Below are 18,240 nucleotides of genomic sequence, written 5' to 3'. Positions count from 1 at the left end.
ATGTACTTAATTTGTTTTGACATTACTATAACAAAACAATAGAGCTCATTCTAGGAAAGAAATCCTGATCTAATTTCTAGTTTTACTACTTACACTAGCTTCTTCCTTACATAAACTATGCTCCTTCTCTTCCTAAGTTCACTAACTCTGGCTTTCAACCAAAAAAACCATTCCCCTGCTTTTGAAGTGCCTAAACAAAGGAAATTACAACAGTGAGTGCTGTTGTAATTACCAGCCGGTGAACTGATGGCTACATAATCCGAGAAAAAGTGACTTGTCAATAGCTGCCTCTTCCACCACCTATAGTGCTGGAATGCTCATTCTTGTTTACTATACATGCATGCAGATAGACCATTATCAGTATTCAGTACTAGTAATCATGCTTTATTAACTGAAGAGGAAAGACTAGGAAAAAATAATTTGTCCTTTTGAAGAGCTGGATCAGTGTCAGGTGCCACTCACCGGAAAAAAAAAAAAAAAGACAACCCACACGCAAGTGTGATAAGCATCCCAAATATCAAATATATGCACAGCATCTGTATCTCTGTGAACATATATACATCATGTGCCATATAATGCATGCCCTGGACCCCTTTCATGAGGAAAATCCCAGCTTATTCCAGGGATGATGGGCAGGTAGCAGCTAAGGCAAACAGAACTGCCACAACGCCGCTGTCCAGAGGGGCTAAACCGCACTCATCTTCGATCAAAGACTTATTTATCTACGACAGACAATGAGGACACGATGTGTGCGAGCACGGCGGGTGAGTAAGCCGAGCGGGGTCAAACGGGCCACCGACATTTGTACATTACAATAAAAGCGGTGAACCGGGAGGCAAACGCCTCTTAAGAGGAAGCAGCTTCCAGGCTCCCCGTTGCACTCTGACTGCTCTCCGGGAGAACGCACGAAGACTGGGAAGAGGGAGGGAGGGAAGGAGGGATTCCCCACCCACCCACACGCTGCCTCTCTCCGTGCAAGGCTGCGGGGGGTATAACCCAGTTCCCTCTTGGACCTGGGCCCGGCAAGAGCCCCTTGCGCCTCTGCTACCCCCGCCGCCAACCCTGCCCGACCCTTCCCCCTTTGCTCACTTACTCCGGTCTCCGGCTCAGGACTCCTTTGCCGATGGCCGGGGGAGTCTTGTGCTGGAGCAGGGCGGTGCAGCAGACCTTCTCCTTGCCGTCCTTCTCCGTGGAGTGCTGGTGGGGCTGGGGAGTGGGGTGCTGGTGGCCGGCAGTCCGGCCGCTGCCGCCGGGGCCCGCCGGTGCCTGCTTGCCCGCCGGCGGCGGCGGCTGCGCCGGGAGCTGTTGGTGGTGCTGGAGCGAGTCGGGCTGGCCCGGAGGCGGCGGCGGCGTCGGGGGCTGCTCAGGCGGGGGAGGGCCCCGTGTTGGCTCGGCGGGGGCCGGCTGCTGCCCGCGGAGGTTGCGGTTCTCGGTGCTCAGCTCGTCCAGCCGCCGCTCCAGCTCGTCGATGCGCTGCCGCTGGGTGTGGATGAGGCTCTGCTGGTTCTGCACGATGGCGGTCAGCTCCTTCAGGTAGAGGACGGCGCGCACCGGGTTCTCCAGCAGGCTCTCCATGCCCCGGCTTACCCGCTCCCGGGGCCGCCCCTGCCCGGCCGCTCCGCCGACAGCGGCGCGGGCTGCGGGGAGGCGCCTCCTCGCCGCCCCACGCGCACACGCGCGACCAACGGCGCCGCCACGGGCACGCGCGGGAAGGAGGGAAGGGGCGGGGAGGGAAGAAAGGGGAGGGAAGAAACCTCCCCCCGGTCCGGTCCTCCCCGCTCCTCCCCGCCACGCAACGGCGAGGCCGGGGCGAAGGGCAGAGGGGAGGGGCGAATGCGGAAACACCGCCCCCACACCCCTCCGGCGGGCAGCGCAGGCGCGGGAGGTAATGGGGGGCACGGAGGGCGGTCGGGGAGTGCTGTTCAGTCCCGTCCCGTCGTGTCCCATCGTGTCCCGCCGCGGGCTGTGGCTGGTGGTTCTGAGAGGAAAGTTGTCGAGGCGCTGCCCCCCCACCAGCCCCCCCGCCCCCCTCGGAACCGCTCCGGGACGTCCGGGAGGTGCCGTCTCACTCCGGATGGTCCTGAGGAGCATCCTCGGCGGCAGGCGAGAGAGGACAGTGACTGCCGAGCACCGCCGGGCACTTCCGGCCGGCCCGCTCCGACAGCCGCTCCCCTCCCTAAGTGTCTAAATCTTGCCTTTTTTTTCTTTTTTTTTCTTTTTTCCAAGGTGACTTAGTGATTTTTTATATGCGGTGTTGGTCTCTTCTCCCAAGTAGCTAGCGATAGGTCGGGAATAAATGGGCTTAGGTTGTGCCAGGGGAGGTTTAGGTTAGATATTAGGAAAAATTTCTCTGCTGAAAGAGTGGTGAGGCCCTGGAATGGGCTGCCCGGGGAGGTGGAGGGGTCGCCATCCCTGGAGTTGTTCCACAAGCGTTTGGATGTGGTGCTTCGGGATACGGTCCAGTGGTTGTGGTAGCAGGGTTACACTTGGACCTGATGATCTTGAAGGTCGTCTCCAACCTTAGTGATTCTGTGATATTATTTATTTTTCCAAAGTGATTGAAATGTGGCTGGGTTTGACTGCTGTGTGGATAGCAGCCTCTCCTGGTTTTCACACTAACTTGTTAGCATCCAGAAGGCAGGACTTAAACCTGAACCCGAGGGAAGGTGTTAACTGAGGAATATGGATGCTAGAAAAATCTGCTGTTTCCTTGCAAGTTTGTCACTCCTTTGAGTCTTTGGTGTCCTGTAGTTCTTAGGAAGTAAACTAGGATATACTGTGGGTGTGAGGGCTGTGCATGTAACCAGAGACAGGCAGGGCTTTTGCTGCTAAGACTCCAAGCAGGTTTTGCTCATTTCTGAAGAAATAGCTTCCTTTGTCCATCCTGGTGCACAGCCTTATGAGTTTACAAACATACAACCTTGAGTCTGAGAAACTATGTGTATCCTTAATGCTAAATTAATCAAGAAGCAACCTGAGTAAGTAAACCTACTGTCAGAAACTCCTGCTGATCCATGAACTACCCCAATGATTTTTGTAAAAGGTAAAAAAGAGGCTTCATTTCCAGTACCTTTGAGTGCTGAAGATCCAGGACATGTAACAAGAAGTCAAATACGGTTTTACGTGAGGATGTCAGCAGATTGAACTGAGCATACAAAAGGTGCAAGGCCACAAAACAAGATCATTTTGAGCATAGACCTACTCTTGTTTTGCCTTTTCAGGTCAGCTAAACCTGCACCATAGGAAGGATTTTTTGAAGTAAGGAACTGAGCAATGGAAAGCAGCATCTCTGTTTCAGATGAGCTGAAAGGTGTATTTCCAGTCTTTTCTGTTCACAGGTAGCCCTGGGAGTGTAAACTGATGCAAACAGGATTACTGGGATTAGAAGCTGTTCACAGACTCCTTCTAAAAATGAAGTGCTGTTCTAAGTTCTCTTCCAAGCACTTAGAGATGGTTTTGGGGGATGGTTAAGCATTGCCATATGTCCACTGTGTGTTGGGGGAAAGACCCTAGGGTGAACTCTATGGAGTAAGAGTATTCAAATCCCACACACTAATTATTTTGTTGGAAAGTTTTAGGGGAGATCTTCCTCCATCTCATTGCTTCGAGTGTCATTAATGTGTTGTGACAGGGGATTGACTGAGCAGGAATTGGCATTATTTAGCATGTGGGAAGATGTTTAGAGGGAACTGTGAAAAAGAAGGCACAAACAGAAAGACAGGAGAGATGAAAACACCTAAATTATACTGGGGGAAGAGTGGAAGTAATCATTTGGGGAATTGTGTTGGTATGCTCTCTCTGTTCAGAGACACCACTGAGCAGTATCATTTCAGTCATGCCTCACAGGAACAGAGTCCAGGGACACCAATGGAATTAACATCCTTTTGCCATTAATATGTTCTGGAAAACAACCAAAGATGGCTATGGGTATGCTCACATATGTATCTACACAGAGCCACCTTGTCTTTCTTGGGAGAGACTTCAGGCAGAGATTATTGGTCTTGCAGAGTAAAAAAGTCTGTTTCAATTCTTAAGGTCTGCCTTGTGCAGAGTTCAGTCTTTGCAGTGGACATCGTGTTCCTTTGCATCCAGCTCAGCTGGAGAAAAGCAGTGAATAAATTAGGGGCACAGACATTGCACTAGCCTATTCAGGTGCAGTCAACAAGGGCATGGCATGTATTCTTCATAACTAAAATGAAAAAAATCATTCTGGTTTGGGTAATTTAGGTTGGGGCAAAACAGCCTGCAAGTGTTACGTTTGGTCATTGAATGCCTGTCAGAAGATAAGACTTTTTACTGTGTGGAGTGGACCAAATATATTTATTTACTTTTTCTGCACTTTTTATTTGCTTGAGCAGCCTCATTAGCCTAGTTTCTACTAATTAATCTTTGTCATAAATTAAACAGAGTCATGGTTTGGTTAGCTAAAATCAAACAGGCAAGAAAAATCAGAAGGAATGTTGTTTTCTTTGCAGGTGTAGTGACTGGTGGACCAAATGATAAGACCAGCACCGACCATCCAGGTTTCTACAGACAGCATGTGCCAAAGGAAGATGTAGCAGAATGTTTTTGTGCCTAACATGAAAGACTAAATAGGGATCTCCTTACAAAGCTTCAAGAGGTTATAAAGTTGCATAATTCTCCATAATAAAAATATTCAGTGAAGACCAGGTATGCATTCAGGAGCAACCTCAAAGTAAGCACTCAGTAAGCAAGAATCCTGCACAGCTAGGAAGAACCTTCTCTTATCCAGCCATCATTATGTCCCTTTGGTTACTTTCCACAATATCTAGCATACAGTATTTGCAAAGCAGTGCACAGTGAAGTAAGCTTTACTCTTCTGTAGAATGTGTGTGGACCTTAGCCATCAGAAATAGGGAAATAAGGACACAGAGTAGTTAAATGACTTTTCCAAGGCCATGCAGGAAAACGGGGGAAAGTTATCTAATTTTTAATTTCTTTGGCATTTAGTCAAATCTTCATGTCATTAAATGCTCTGCTTCTCTCTTTAGGAGAGATATCTAGAGCAAAACAATAGTGAAGATAAGGAAAGTATGAATATGTTTTAATTATTTTGCCATAGATAATATGTTGGTATTGTATTTTTCAAAGGCATGATTCTTTTCAGTCCATTCCAGAAAAAAAAAATAATAATGAATAATAATGGATTAATTATGTTATTATGGAATAAAGTGTTTCCCTTATCCACTTAGCAAGGTGCTTGGGCATTGCACAGACAATTAAAAATAAAGTGCAGCAGTAGTAATTAAAATAAGCATGCATTATAAAAACAAAACAAATGTAAATGAGTCAAGCCCTAAGATTTAATGGAAAGGTCTAATGCAACATGATTTAGTTTAATATTTATTTAGATCTTTAATTCAGTCAGAGGAGACTGAATTCTTAAATACGGGTATACTAATAAGCATACAGGATAGGGAAGGTAGTAACATCTTCAGGTGTTTCATCTGCAGACAAATTTTCCCTGCAGTGTTCTTGTAACATTTGCTGAGAGGTCTTAATCCCACTTTAATTTGCAACAGCTCACTGAAACTTGATGCCAACAAATCGCTCCAGCCTTTTAGCAGGTAGAGACTTCGCTTGATTTTCTGTTTGAAATTCTGTTCAAGGCATTTCCCTCCTCTCAATTATACTCCATCTCCTTCACAGGAGCTCCTCACAGCAAACCCAGGCAGTCTTCTCTCCATTTCTTGCATTTGACCCCATCCTCCTCCACCTTCCCCAGCTCAGGCTTTGCAAGGTAACAACTTTCTCCTGGTAATTCAGCATCCCAAGTTACCAGTTTGAGATGCAGCTCATATAGCTGATGTTCCCAGCTATGATTTTATGGTCTTATTATTGTAAACTTACGAGCTTATGATGAGGTTTTTTATACTTGTTTAAGACATGCATTTCTATTGTCTTCCTTTTAGGAGAAGGTGAATTTGGTACAAGCACAGCTGAATATAACAAAGATTATTGCTATTCAAGGTCAGCTAGTAAGTGCTCAAGGAAAGGCAGATTTAATGTTGGCCAACTCAACTAACCAACCATTTTCCCCTTCTTCCTGTCCCTCTCAGAACCATTGCAGACTCTTGAATGAAAACCCCACAGCCTGCATTTCCCACTGGATCCATTCTCATCCAGGTCTTTAGAAGGATGCACGAAGAAGCATAACACAAATCATATAAAAAGAGAGAAAAAAAAAAAAAGAAGCAAGAATCAGAGTCTTGTATTGCCATTCTGATTTCTGGGGGTAGATGGGGTGTTCACAGTCCCACCTGGAAGTTAGCAGTTGCTTGAGTCTCAGAACTGCTTGCAAACAGCCTACAGACCAAATAGATTCTGCAGGAATTAGATGAATAATTTCAAAATAGAGGATAGAATCAAGACAATCACAATGTGCTCATGCATAATTCATGGCTGGGGAAAAAAAAATCTGCATCTACTGAAGGCTTCTTTCACTCAGGCTGCTTTAACTTAAGGCCTCATCCATAACTATGGAGATCGATGAGAGCTGTTTCACCATCTTGAGTCTAAGCCAAGGCACTATCTGCTTACACCTGATAAACAGATGGGTAAAATGAAGCTAACACCAAGTAAAGTGTATTGCCCATGGTCCCACTGGACACCACTGAGGTGTCTTTCTGTGATTAGAAGGCACTGGAGTCAACAGCAGTGCTTCCTCTGTCTGAGATGAGGATGGAGTAAAGGCAGGAGGAGGAGTCTTCTGGCATCCTCTGCCTCAGTGAGGCACCTAAAAGCTGGGTGGCATGGTCTGCCATCCTACCTATGCTCTTTAAACTGAAGTCTGCAACAAGGTGAACTCTCCTGTGCTGGGGCTATTGAATTGTTAATTCATACTGACAACATGCAATCAGAAGCCAAGGGAAAATATCTTGTTCTATAAATCAAACATAAAGATCTGAAGTGTGGTAAGGACAAATAATTCAGATTCATTTAATGTAGTGGGTTTTTTCTTTCTTTCTTTTCAGTGGAGTACATTGAGAATGACATATAAATATTTTAAAGCAGCTGCTCATGGGGAAAAAGGTACAAATTCTGTATTGTAGCCTTAGCTATGTGGTTTGGGCACATTTTAAAACCTTGACTGTATTTGAACTGTGCTATTGCAGCCCTGCTTTATTTACTGCAAATAAGGAATGAAAGTCTCTCTTTAGAATGTATTTTCCCTTTTAGTGTTGCTAAATGTTGCATTATCTTCTGTCTTTTTCATGAAATTAATCTTTGACCACTTAATTGATTAATTCTAGAGAGTAAAAGCTACAGAGAGACATTTTCTTCAGAATCAGCCAGGTTTTTGTTTGAAATGACAGTTGTTCAGTCTTTTGTAAATACCGTGGTAAAATGAAAAAAAATATTTTTGAGGTATATTTTCCTAATCTTATCCCACTGAATTACATGGGGATTTTTTGATGGGACAAGTTTCTGTGATCTGACCTTGCTAAAGTGCAAAATTGGAAAAAAAAATAGGAAAAACAAAGGAGACAAAGGAGAAATGGAACAATGTCTAAACTCATACTCTAATTAGAAGGTATTTTTGCAATGGCAGAGTTTAAGTGCTGTCAAGAAAACAAAAAACATACAGTATACATTTCAGCTAAGGCTAAATTATACCATTTTTCTGATGAGCAGCTGTTTTAAAATATTAATGTCAGCTTAGCTGTGTTCCATTGAAGAGAAAGAGAAAAAGCATTGAAAGAAACTGAAGTATTTGTCCTTATTACATCTCAGCTCTTTATATTTGATTTATAGAACAAGATATTTTCCCTTTGCTTCTGATTTTGTGGTATCAGTATGAATTGACAATTCAGCAGCCCCAACAGGAGACACAGATTTCACCTTGTTGCAGATTTCAGTATAAAGAAGGTAGGACTGCAGACCATGCCACCTGGCTTTTAGGGACAGGACTAAGAATGAAGACACCAGAGGATTTTTCCAACCTTCATTCTGTGCAGAGGAAGCCCTGCTGCCAACTCCTACTGCTCTATGACTACAGACCCCCCCATGGCATCTCATTTCACCTTGAAAGTGGGGCTTGTTGGGTCTGTGCTCCTGTTACATAAGAAGGGTAAGCAGATGCTGACTTCTCAGGGAAATTAAGGGCAGGATAAATCAATATTGCTTCTGGCCTGACGTACAACATGCTGTATAATCTCATGCAGCTACAGAACCTGGAACGTGAGCTTAAGAAAAATGTTATCTCCAGAAATGCCTCAGGTACCACTGTGAAGATAGTAAAAAGTAAAGTATTTGTCTTGTTCCTTGATATCTTTTTACTACAGCTAATCTCTGTCACTGTTGACAAGTTGGAATATTTTTCTCGTTTGAATGTATCCTTTTTACTTTCCAGCCACGAGTATTTATACTGTTCTTCACTAGGGTAAAGAGCTTTTTAGTCCTAAAGCTTTTGTCTCCTTGAAGGTGACTGATCAGGTTTTGGTTTTTTTTTTTGGAGGTAATCCTTCAGACTTACTTATGTACAGTGTGGTCCAGCTAGAGGCAGGCCAAACATTTGTTGGTAGCTGCTCAGCTGTATTCCTGTTTCTTGCTGCTCATTATTTATGGGGTCAGGCTTCTGCTTGGGCTAACCTTTGCCTTTAAATCTGCTTACAGACAGAATCCCTTGTGTTTAGACACACTGATTTGTGATAAATATTTCTGTGTTCTATTTTGGCATCTGCAAAACATTTCAAGGAGCAAATGAAGAGACAAAAAGGATCCTGTGACTCAAAACCAACAGAACAAACAGATTCTTCATTGAGGAGCATAGCAGAATTACTTCAGATGGCTACCACCATCCACATTCCTGCAACTGATTCCATACAGTAAGACCTCTGTCTACACAGCTTCTTGCAAAGGACACAAAAGACCACTCTGGTTTGGGAGGCCCAGATGTAAAGAGCATGAGATAGGTCAAATGGTGGCAGATCACAGGTCTAGTTTTTGTGTTGTGTGCATTTAACGTAAGGTTAAACCCTGGATGCAAGCCATCCTGTCTTGTGAATTTCTTCACAACTGATGGGATTTTATCAATGGTTGAAGCCAATCTAGTGACAAGGCAGTCAGCTGAAAAATTATAGTATTCATCTTGGCCAGAGAGAAATTCCTCGCTGATTTGCTGACTACTGTATTTGCCCATCCTCCAAGTAAAAGCAGTGTAGCTGACATTTTCAGATAGTGAGTGGAAATGTCTTCTCAAACACTACACTTATTTTAAAGAGAAGGGGAAAAAAATGCCAGAAGCTCACAGCAGCACTGCTGCTTCTTTCCATCCCATGCAGAGATGCAGTTCAGTTACTCCTTCCCTCTGCAGCACTCTCTGCAGCACTTACCTTGGGAAGGTGGAGAGAGAAATGGCAAAGGATAAGGGGTCTTGTCCCTGGAGAGAGGGAGGGCTCAGGAACCAGAAGCAGTAGTAGTGGCTGGTTGGTGGGGAGAGAAAACCAGTTTGAAATGAGTTTAATACACAGGGTACATTGTATATATATTGAGTACTGAGGCAGGGGCAAGGCTGATGTTTGGTCTGCAGGCAAGGTGGATGCAGAAGCTGTGGAAGAGAAATGAAGGTAGCAGAAAGGTGTGAGAGCAGGAGGTATCTGAAGGGTGTCTCAGTGAACTGAAGAGAATGACTCAATACTTGTTATAAAGACAAGCTGAATATGGTTAAAAGGAAGACTCAAAAACTGAAAGTTAGGTTAAAGCCCACTGTGTAAGATTTTCAGAGCATATAAATAATGAAAGTCAGATGCCTAGGAAAGAGAATTCTAGTGGAAGCAGCACAAAGTAATGCTTTCCCAACATGTGCTTCCAAAGATACTTCCTGAACCAGAGGTGATACCCTTGCATTAAAAACAAACAGACAAAAAATGTTCAGTAGTTTTCTATCATTTTGTACGGTCTCACCTTGAGCCTGTCTGAATTCTTATCGTTCACAGCACCCTGTAGCAGGGAGTGTCAGATCTTTGCTCCAGCTGTATTTAGATCTCCTCATGTGCACTACTGAGGAACAAGGACAGCATCACATACCTGAAAAAGGGATCAAGGCCACTTGAGCAAATGGAGTCCTCTTTCCAAAGATGACACCGTGCAGGAGCACATAGGTACCTAGGACTTGGTCAAAAAGACAATGCCAGTCTTTTCACTGACTCTTGTCTTAGCTGCAGGTCTGGATCCTAAATCAGAGTTCTTTGATGATGTCTTAAGGTAGGATCTTAAGTTAGGATTTGTTTAAAAGCTTCCTATCTGTTCAGGTTTATACTCTTGTTTCATACACATTTAAATTACTGCCGGAGGGATGTGGTAGACTGATGGTGTTGGAAACATTGTCATTGTTTTTTAATTTCTAATGTGCTCTCATTTTTTTTTACAGAGACAGCACAAAAAGACAAAACACAACCAACTGTGACAGAATATAAAAAACAGCATGAGCTGCCTACAGATAAATGAAAACTGTCCAAAATAATAAAGACCAATGTGAATCATGGCCAATAAGAATATTTGTAGTAATAAACATGTCATCTGTGTCAGATAAGCAATTCACAAATATTTATTAAGATAACAAACAGATTATTAATAGAGAGACACTGCAAATTCAGATAATGTCTTTCAGGCCTCGTAGATAGAGATTAGCAGCCAAATCTGCCAAAATAAATATGACACTCTCACAGAGGTCATCACACCTAACAATTTTTTTTTTTAAACAAAGAGGGTTCAAAGAAGGAGAGAGCAGACAAGCATTTTGATTTTTTTCCTTCTACTGCTATGATAGTTTAGAAAGATCAGGCTGCATTACTGCTATTAAAGATGATGTAAGTATGACAATGATAAAAAACTGGAGGCAGGGTTGAGGGAGAGGCTTCCCCTGGTAGCTGTAGTTCTGACCCCAATCCTATAAGCTGCTCCAGGCAAGCAGGTGCACAAGGAGTAATTTTGGAATTAGTGTGTTCAAGCCAAGCACAAAAATTTGCCCAGCCAGAGCATCAGCTGGAAGTTACCATTCACCTCCTTTTGCCAGTTTTTCAGATGCAGATAACACTTTGTTGTTGATATGCCACGGGTTTTCATGTAATGAAAAAATGTGACAGAGCATTTATTCTTTGACTCTGGTGGTTGCAGAATGAAGCCAGTCAGTTTAAAAAGTGAACCAAATTTAATTTTCAGGAGGAGCTAAATAAAAGTAGTTGTTTCTTAAGGCAAGCCTGGCACTAGTGCATCATGTAGGTGATGGATGTACAGTCCCAAGCTTCTGGAAATTGAGAGGCTGCAGTTGTAGTGGCAGTGGGAATTCTTCCATAAGGTATGTTCTGCATTTTTCACAGCATAGAATACAGGACAAAAACTGTGTTATATCAAGCTGTACAAAACAGGCCTATAAAATATTGGATGTGATAATATTTGTTTTAGCATTAACTTGTTTTATTTCCTTCCCTTCTATGAAGGTAATGGTACATCCTCAAGGCCAAGCTCCTGCTGCTTCCACACAAATATATTTAAAGAGGAAAAGGAGGAGCTCATAATGTGACAGTTTGGCTGGCCTGGCTGCTTCTCCAAAGAGGAGTAGGAACAAAAACTACCTCATCACTTTAAGTGCTGGTTCAGATGAACCCCGGGAACTACTGTGATCATTTCCCAAGTGGAGATGATGTTCTGGCAACTGCTGGCATTTTTACCACCCACCATGCTAATTAACCCTCTTCATCCTTGTTGCCACTTCCAGTGGTGTCACTGCTGCTTCATCTGAACTGGCAGGTAGCCCTGACTGGAATTTGGCCCACTTAAGCAGCTATGCTGTAGCTAGCAGATTGTTTGTTCAGTAGGCTCCTGAAAAACTAAAGTTTTTTTTCCTCTCTTTATGGGTAAGAATCAAGCTCTGTGCAGCTAAAAGCAAGGGTTCACTACATGAGTTCAAAGTCAGAGTGTAAAACTCCCATTGACTTTAGCAGCAACCTAGATTTCACTCTGTGAGACATCTGCGTTGCTTTTCTGGTAGTTCTAGGGTAGTGGTGAATACAAAGTACTTTGCAGTGAGAGAGATGAGGGTGGGGTATTGTGCCACAAGTTGCATGACTATAGGGAATAAAGCCCAAAATGAGATCAGGAGCTCTCAGTTGTAAATGCCAGTCAGCAAAATAAGACTGGTGCCACCATGGCCAGGCCAGTCTGAATTTTAAGGAATATTCTTGTAGCTGGTTTGTATTTCCATTTCACTTCTGTACCTCATGTTGAGGTACCTTCCAAAATTCCTTCTCTTCCTTTATGTATTTGGATCCTTTCAGATATTCTTTCCCACCTGCCACAGTTTTTTTATGAAGGTCCTGATTCCTTTGACTCTTTTCCCTACAACCCAGCTTCTTGCTCCTAATGCTGTTTGACTTACATGTCCTGGCCATCTCTCTGCTTAGCCTACTTCCCTGCATGCCTGAAAGGTCAAGTCTGTAGTGAGTCCCCTGCACCATCCACAGACACATCCCCACCTGACAATTAAAGGCAGGAGCACCCCAAGGCTTTGCTGGCAGAGGAGGCTGTGCTGTCTCACCCTTCAGAGCTGGATGCAGCTTGTCAGTAGCAATCCAGCTCAGTGCCTCTTCCTGGCAGCAAAATACTTGGACAAAAATAGATAGAGAAGCCCCCTCAAACAAATGTATAGGATTTCTGGGCTCAGCCTTGGCTCTCTGCATTCAATAGGAAATTCAAGCCTTGACAAGCTAGAGAGGTGCCCTTGTCAACCTCATGAAGTTCAATGAGGCCAAGTGCAATGTCCTGCACCTGGTTCCAGGCAATCCCAAGCACAGTCCCAGGCTGGGTGGAAAATTGATCAAGAGCAGCCCTGAGAAAAAGGACTTGGAGGTGTTGGCTGATGAAAAGCTCAACATGCAACAGCAATGTGCACCTGCAGCCCAGAAAGCCAACTGTGTCCCAGCCTGCATCAAAAGCAGCATGGCCAGCAGGTCAAGGAAGGTGATTTTCCCCCTCTACTCTGAAGACCCCACCTGGAGTGCTGTGTCCAGTTCCAGGGCCCACAACATGAGAAGGACATGGAGATCTTGCAATGAGTCCAAAGGAGGGCCATGAAGATGATCAGATGTCTGGAACAGCTCTCCTATGAAGGAAGGCTGAGAGAGTTTGGGATTGTTCAGCCTGAAGAAGAGGAGGCTCAGTGGAAACCTTATAGTGGCCTTCCAGTACCTAAAGGGGCTACAGGGAATCTGGGGAGGGACTTATTAGAAGGGCATGTAGTGGTAAGACAAGGGATAATGCCTTTAAACTGGAAGAGGGTGGATTTAGATTGGACATTAGGCAGAAATGTTGCTCAGAGAAGTTGTGGATACCCCATCCCTGAAAGTGTTCAAGGCCAGGCTGGAAGGGGCTTGGGGCAACCTGTTCCAGTGAGAGGTGTCCCAGTCCATGACAGGAGGGTGGAACTAGGTGATCTTTAAGGTCTCTTCCAACCCAAACCATTCTATGATTCTTTGATGATTCTATGAAATTCAAGGGCATGTTCATGATACACATAGATTTGAGAAAAAGTCTTTTCTTTTTGAAGTTCAGCCTGCTCTGAGAGGTTAGAAGCTTGGCTGTGGTCCTGTCTTAAATTCTTGGTTTCTGTCTGTTTTTAGTGGATGTGCTCACTTACTACCAAAGGCCATGTTGTAATGGATGCAGTGAATTGTTTGTCATAAATTGCTTATTTGCCAGAATAAAACATTCAGTCAATGCAAAATTATTTGTGAATTTGAGATGCATTCACTGGGCGTTTGGGGCATTAAAAACAATGACGAAAGCATTCTAGAATGACAAAATACTTATTTTTGATGCATTTTAAAATGCATTGTTTGGATGTTGTAGGTGAAGTCATAAGGTGATAAGGACAGAGGTGAGCCCTTCCCCATCATGCAGCTGTCATCCTTCTGTCCAGCAGATCTTGGTCAGGATGCTCATATGAACCACAACTGGATGGTGTCACAGGCTACAGGCGTGCACAAACAGAACCCATTTCTCAGGGAAGAGGCTTTAAACACTGGAGCATAAGGTGCACCTGCTTCCTGCTCACTAGGTTTGTATGAAACTCCCCAGACTTGTGAGGGCTCTTTGGTTAGTTGTTTTGGGGTTTGTTTTGGTTTGGTTTTGGGGGGTGGTGTTGGTGTTCTAAGTTCTTTTTCTTCTCCCAAGAAGAGGGGAAAAAATTAAAATCTGGAAAAGTTATTGATGCACAACCTCTGTATTTTTCAAAAGACTGAGCTATTCAGTTTAGCTAGCACATAGAAGTATGCTTAGAAATATTTATTAAATAACTGCACTTGTTTCAGTATGAAGCAATGACAAAGGTACTGCTAAAATGGGTGTTGGGTTGCACAGTATTATTTTTGCCTTTTCACATGTCTGTAAAATGGAGGAAGGAGTTATAAAGTCTGAAGTGGGAGATATATATACTACTGCTTTGTAAATGAAAAGAAAGATTTTATCTGTCAGTCTTAGAATTAAGTAGGGACCTGATGTTCCAATACAAATGCAAAATATATTCATGTTTCTAGAGGAAAAAAATCTTGTGAAATTAACATGGCACCTTGGTACACAGTTATTACAAAGCATTTAATATGGCATAATTTTAAGGACCACCAAGAAATGTGGCCTGCAGAACAGAGGAATTACAATAGCCTGATACGGTAAGCTTTGAAATGAAGTAACTTCATTTGAATATTTAACAGCAATAGAAAGCATCTGAAAGATTGAAATGCAAGAGTAATAATGGAAATGTTTAACATGCAGTTGCAACAGGTAGTTGGAAGAGGTATAACTGCTCATTCAGACAGAAAAAACTTGAGGTAAGAATTTCAAGTTTTTACTATATTTACTCTTACAGATGAGTAGAAATTGGAAAAACACCTCTAAAGGTAATGTCTAGGCTTTTCTGTGAATCCAGTTCTTTGGTTTTATTGTGTATACCTGGAAAAAGATGGCAGAGCTAAAGCTGGTCCTAACTAAACAAATAGCAGATAACTTACCCTGAAACTATAGAGTTTTTATTATTTACCAAATAAACAGAAAACAGTGGTTTGGGGTTGACTGCAGAAAAAAAGAGAATTTAATTTTTTGGTTCAACAACTTAATCAAATAATCTATTATTTACAATACCCAGCCATTTGAACACCCACTGAAATCCTAAAATAAGAGCTTGCAAGTGACAGCAAAGAGTTTGGATGAACTTCTCACAGGGGTGAGTCTCATTCCCAGGGAATATTGATTTCTGTGATTTAGATTTTATATTTGAAAAGATGAAAAAAAATTCCAATTTGGAACTAACTCTGCAGGAACAAGTTTTTATTAAAGACATTTTTTCAGTGCAGTTTTTCTTTACCACAGATTACTTAATTTTCTGAAATGTGTTTCTAGGAGACAATGTCAAAAGTACAATTAAATGGTACAGGACTGAGTCGTAATGGTGACAATAATTAAAATTAATTATTTCATGAAAGCTTTTTTTTTTCTTTTACTGCTCATTATTCTGTTTGGAAACAGACTGTCCTGAAATGTATTAAGTGTCCTGCTGTCACTATTTATACACACATTTGTCAGAAGGTTCTTAATAAACACTAATATTTTCAGTAGGCTTTTAATAGAACAGCTTTCTCTCCAGTTCTGTTTAACTCTGATCTTTAATGTAGGGTCTTGCATCTCTTTTCATGGTTCTCTTTTCATTAACTTTTCAGATATATTCAGAAATCCCCTAATTTGCATCCAGCAATGGCTTATGTCTTGAAGCATTAAAATGTGCATTTTAAAACATTGAAGCTAATGTAGGAAACTGATACAATACTATTAAAAGTTCCCAGTTTAAATATAAGTGATTTGAAAAACATGAATTTTTAAAAGAGCTACTTTTAAAAAAGGAAGAAATGTTCTTGAAAATTCCATCTATATTTTTTCCTATATGAATTAAAAGTCCAGAAGAAAAAACAAACACAAAAAAACCCCAGCCCCAATGCAAACAAACAAAAAAACCACAAACAAACCAAAACAAACCACAAGAAAAAAGCACATTGAAAGCTGTGTGGGGTGAGCAGTGAATTTTCAGCAGAATACTGAGATTTTTTGGGGAAACAAGATCTAATATTTAGCATGCACTTAATGGAGGTGGTCACAATCAACAGAAGAATTACATTAATGATGACTTGCTAACAGGGTAACCAGTCCTTGTAGCTGGCTCCTTCAGCCTCTTCAACTGACCTAGAGGGATCAGTTACTGTGTGACAATTCCTAAAATCCTTAAAGCAATGAAAAGAGTGACTCAGCAATGGGGTTCAGATCTTAAACAAAGTAGAGAAGGGTTGGCACGCTGAGGGTTTTTTTAAATACACAATGGTAACTGGGATGGTTCAGCCAAAAGCTGGATGTCTGAGAGTGCTGCAGATTCTGTGAGTCTTGTATGTGTTGACTTTAAAATTAAAGTAATTTGTGCCAGCTAGGAGCATGGTTAAATTGACATGTTAGAATACTTGTTGCTTTTCTCATGTGGGCATAGCCCTTTGTAATATTTCTCCCTTTCCTTTATTTTTTTTTTTAAAGGCCTGATGAGGGATGTTTGATCTCTTGCCAGGCAGCCAAGGGGGAATACTCTATGGAGTTATGCAAGAAGCATGGATTTGATCCCTAACTCTGGTTACCATGCTCTTAGGAATACAGGCTTACAAAAATAAAAGCAGTAGCCTGGAGCCGTACTGCTGTGTGCTGTGCTCCTGTCAGATCTCACGTGTTCAGTAAGGTCAGCTGTGCTCAGGACTCACAGAGTTGGGGGTGCTGAGGGGATAGGGAAAAGAGTCACAGAGAAAAGAACGTGCCTGAAACACTCCTGTGCTCCACTCCGGGGAGTTCCTGCTCTCTTGTCTGTTTTTGCCACCTTTTTTCCTTCATCTGTATCATTATTCCATAAAAACGCAATTTTGTTTTCTTTTTAAGTGAACAAAGGCAATTCCTGTGAGTTTGCAGAACTCTGGATGCAATGCTGAAAATCACATTTTGGAATTCCTAGCTGAGTCTTTTTCAGCAACACTTAGAACCTCTGCAATTCAGCCTTCCCTTACAGACCAGCTCAAGGTGCTTCAGTACCAGATGCTGGTTCCGTGTGGCTGTACAAAAAGGTACCATTTTAACCTACTAATACATGGGTCAGTCAATACTCACCTGTGCACTGAAGAATTTGCATTATCATTGTTAAGCACGTGGTGTTTCTTGGCAGCACTGTCTGAGAAGCAGCCCGAGGAGCCCTACAGGTAACACTGCAGCGTGCTGTTCCCTGGGGATCTGAGAGTGTGATGGGCACTGCAGGCTGGGGATGCCAGAGGGGCTCTGACACTTGTGAAAAATAAATAAATAAGGTGTTGCTGGCAAATGATATATAAAGCTGGGGGTCCAAGGCTGAAGAGGAGGCTTGGTTGATAAGGAAGGAAGTGTAGAAGCAGAAGGGGCTGAGGAGGAGAATTTGACAACAGCAGCAGAGGAAAAGGCAAAAGGTAACAGGTATGGTGCTTCTGTCACCTTCAGGCTCTGATCTGTTCCCCTTCACTCTATCTTACCCCAACACCCCATTACTAGGGGAAAAGGAAGGCCACATGTTTGGGGGAGTGTGTAGGTAAAGTTTGTTCTCTTCATAAGTCTGAATCAGATGAAAGCTTGTAGGGAAGGACAGGTGGCTGTAGTTGGCCCTATCTTATTCCCCTAACAGAGGTAATGCAGATAATCAATGTTATGCTTAGAGTACATACAGATCTAGGGGGGGAAAAAAAAGAGTTCCTAGCATATTACTTTTGTCTCCCAAATGACAGAACATTGTTTAGTTATGTCTACTTTCAACATCCTGTGAGCAGATACTGGTTGTTAGCCTGCATGCAGAGGGAGTGCTGATTGTCACCAGACAGAGAACAAGGGACAGATGTTCAAGGAGGATCCTGGCTGTTCTTCTAAGGCAATGCTACAAACAAAACATTCGAGTCAGACCTGAAGCAAAACCTGAGGTCCAAACAGTTCTAAATGTTAGGTGAGCTCAATCCTTCATCAAACTGCTATAACAAAACATTTCTCAGATCTGAAAAACTGCAGAACGAGGGGGAAGTCTGAAGTGAGATCTGATCTGTTTTCTGGCTCTCTCTTGACCTTGTGCAAAAGCAACTCAGCCAGCTCTGCCTGAGTGTTTGACGAATGCTATTCAACAGACAACAAGGA

General features: G+C 42.8%; 1 long non-coding RNA gene across 2 annotated transcripts; it reads left to right on the top strand.

Moving 5' to 3' along the window:
• The first annotated feature begins 1,844 nt into the window (after positions 1-1,844).
• LOC115600425 lies at positions 1,845-10,461 on the top strand. 2 transcript variants are annotated; one of them, XR_003988949.1, is made up of 4 exons: positions 1,845-1,885; positions 5,671-5,761; positions 8,719-8,849; positions 10,394-10,461. It is a non-coding gene; the product is annotated as an uncharacterized LOC115600425 (long non-coding RNA). The 2 variants fall into 2 exon arrangements; XR_003988948.1 differs by lacking the exon at positions 5,671-5,761.
• Positions 10,462-18,240: the final 7,779 nt, after the last annotated feature.

The sequence above is a fragment of the Calypte anna genome, chromosome 1 (genome assembly GCF_003957555.1).
Source record: "Calypte anna isolate BGI_N300 chromosome 1, bCalAnn1_v1.p, whole genome shotgun sequence".
NCBI classification, from domain to species: domain Eukaryota; kingdom Metazoa; phylum Chordata; class Aves; order Apodiformes; family Trochilidae; genus Calypte; species Calypte anna.
Note: the sequence above shows the minus strand (reverse complement) of the source record. Positions and strands in the feature narration are given on the sequence as shown.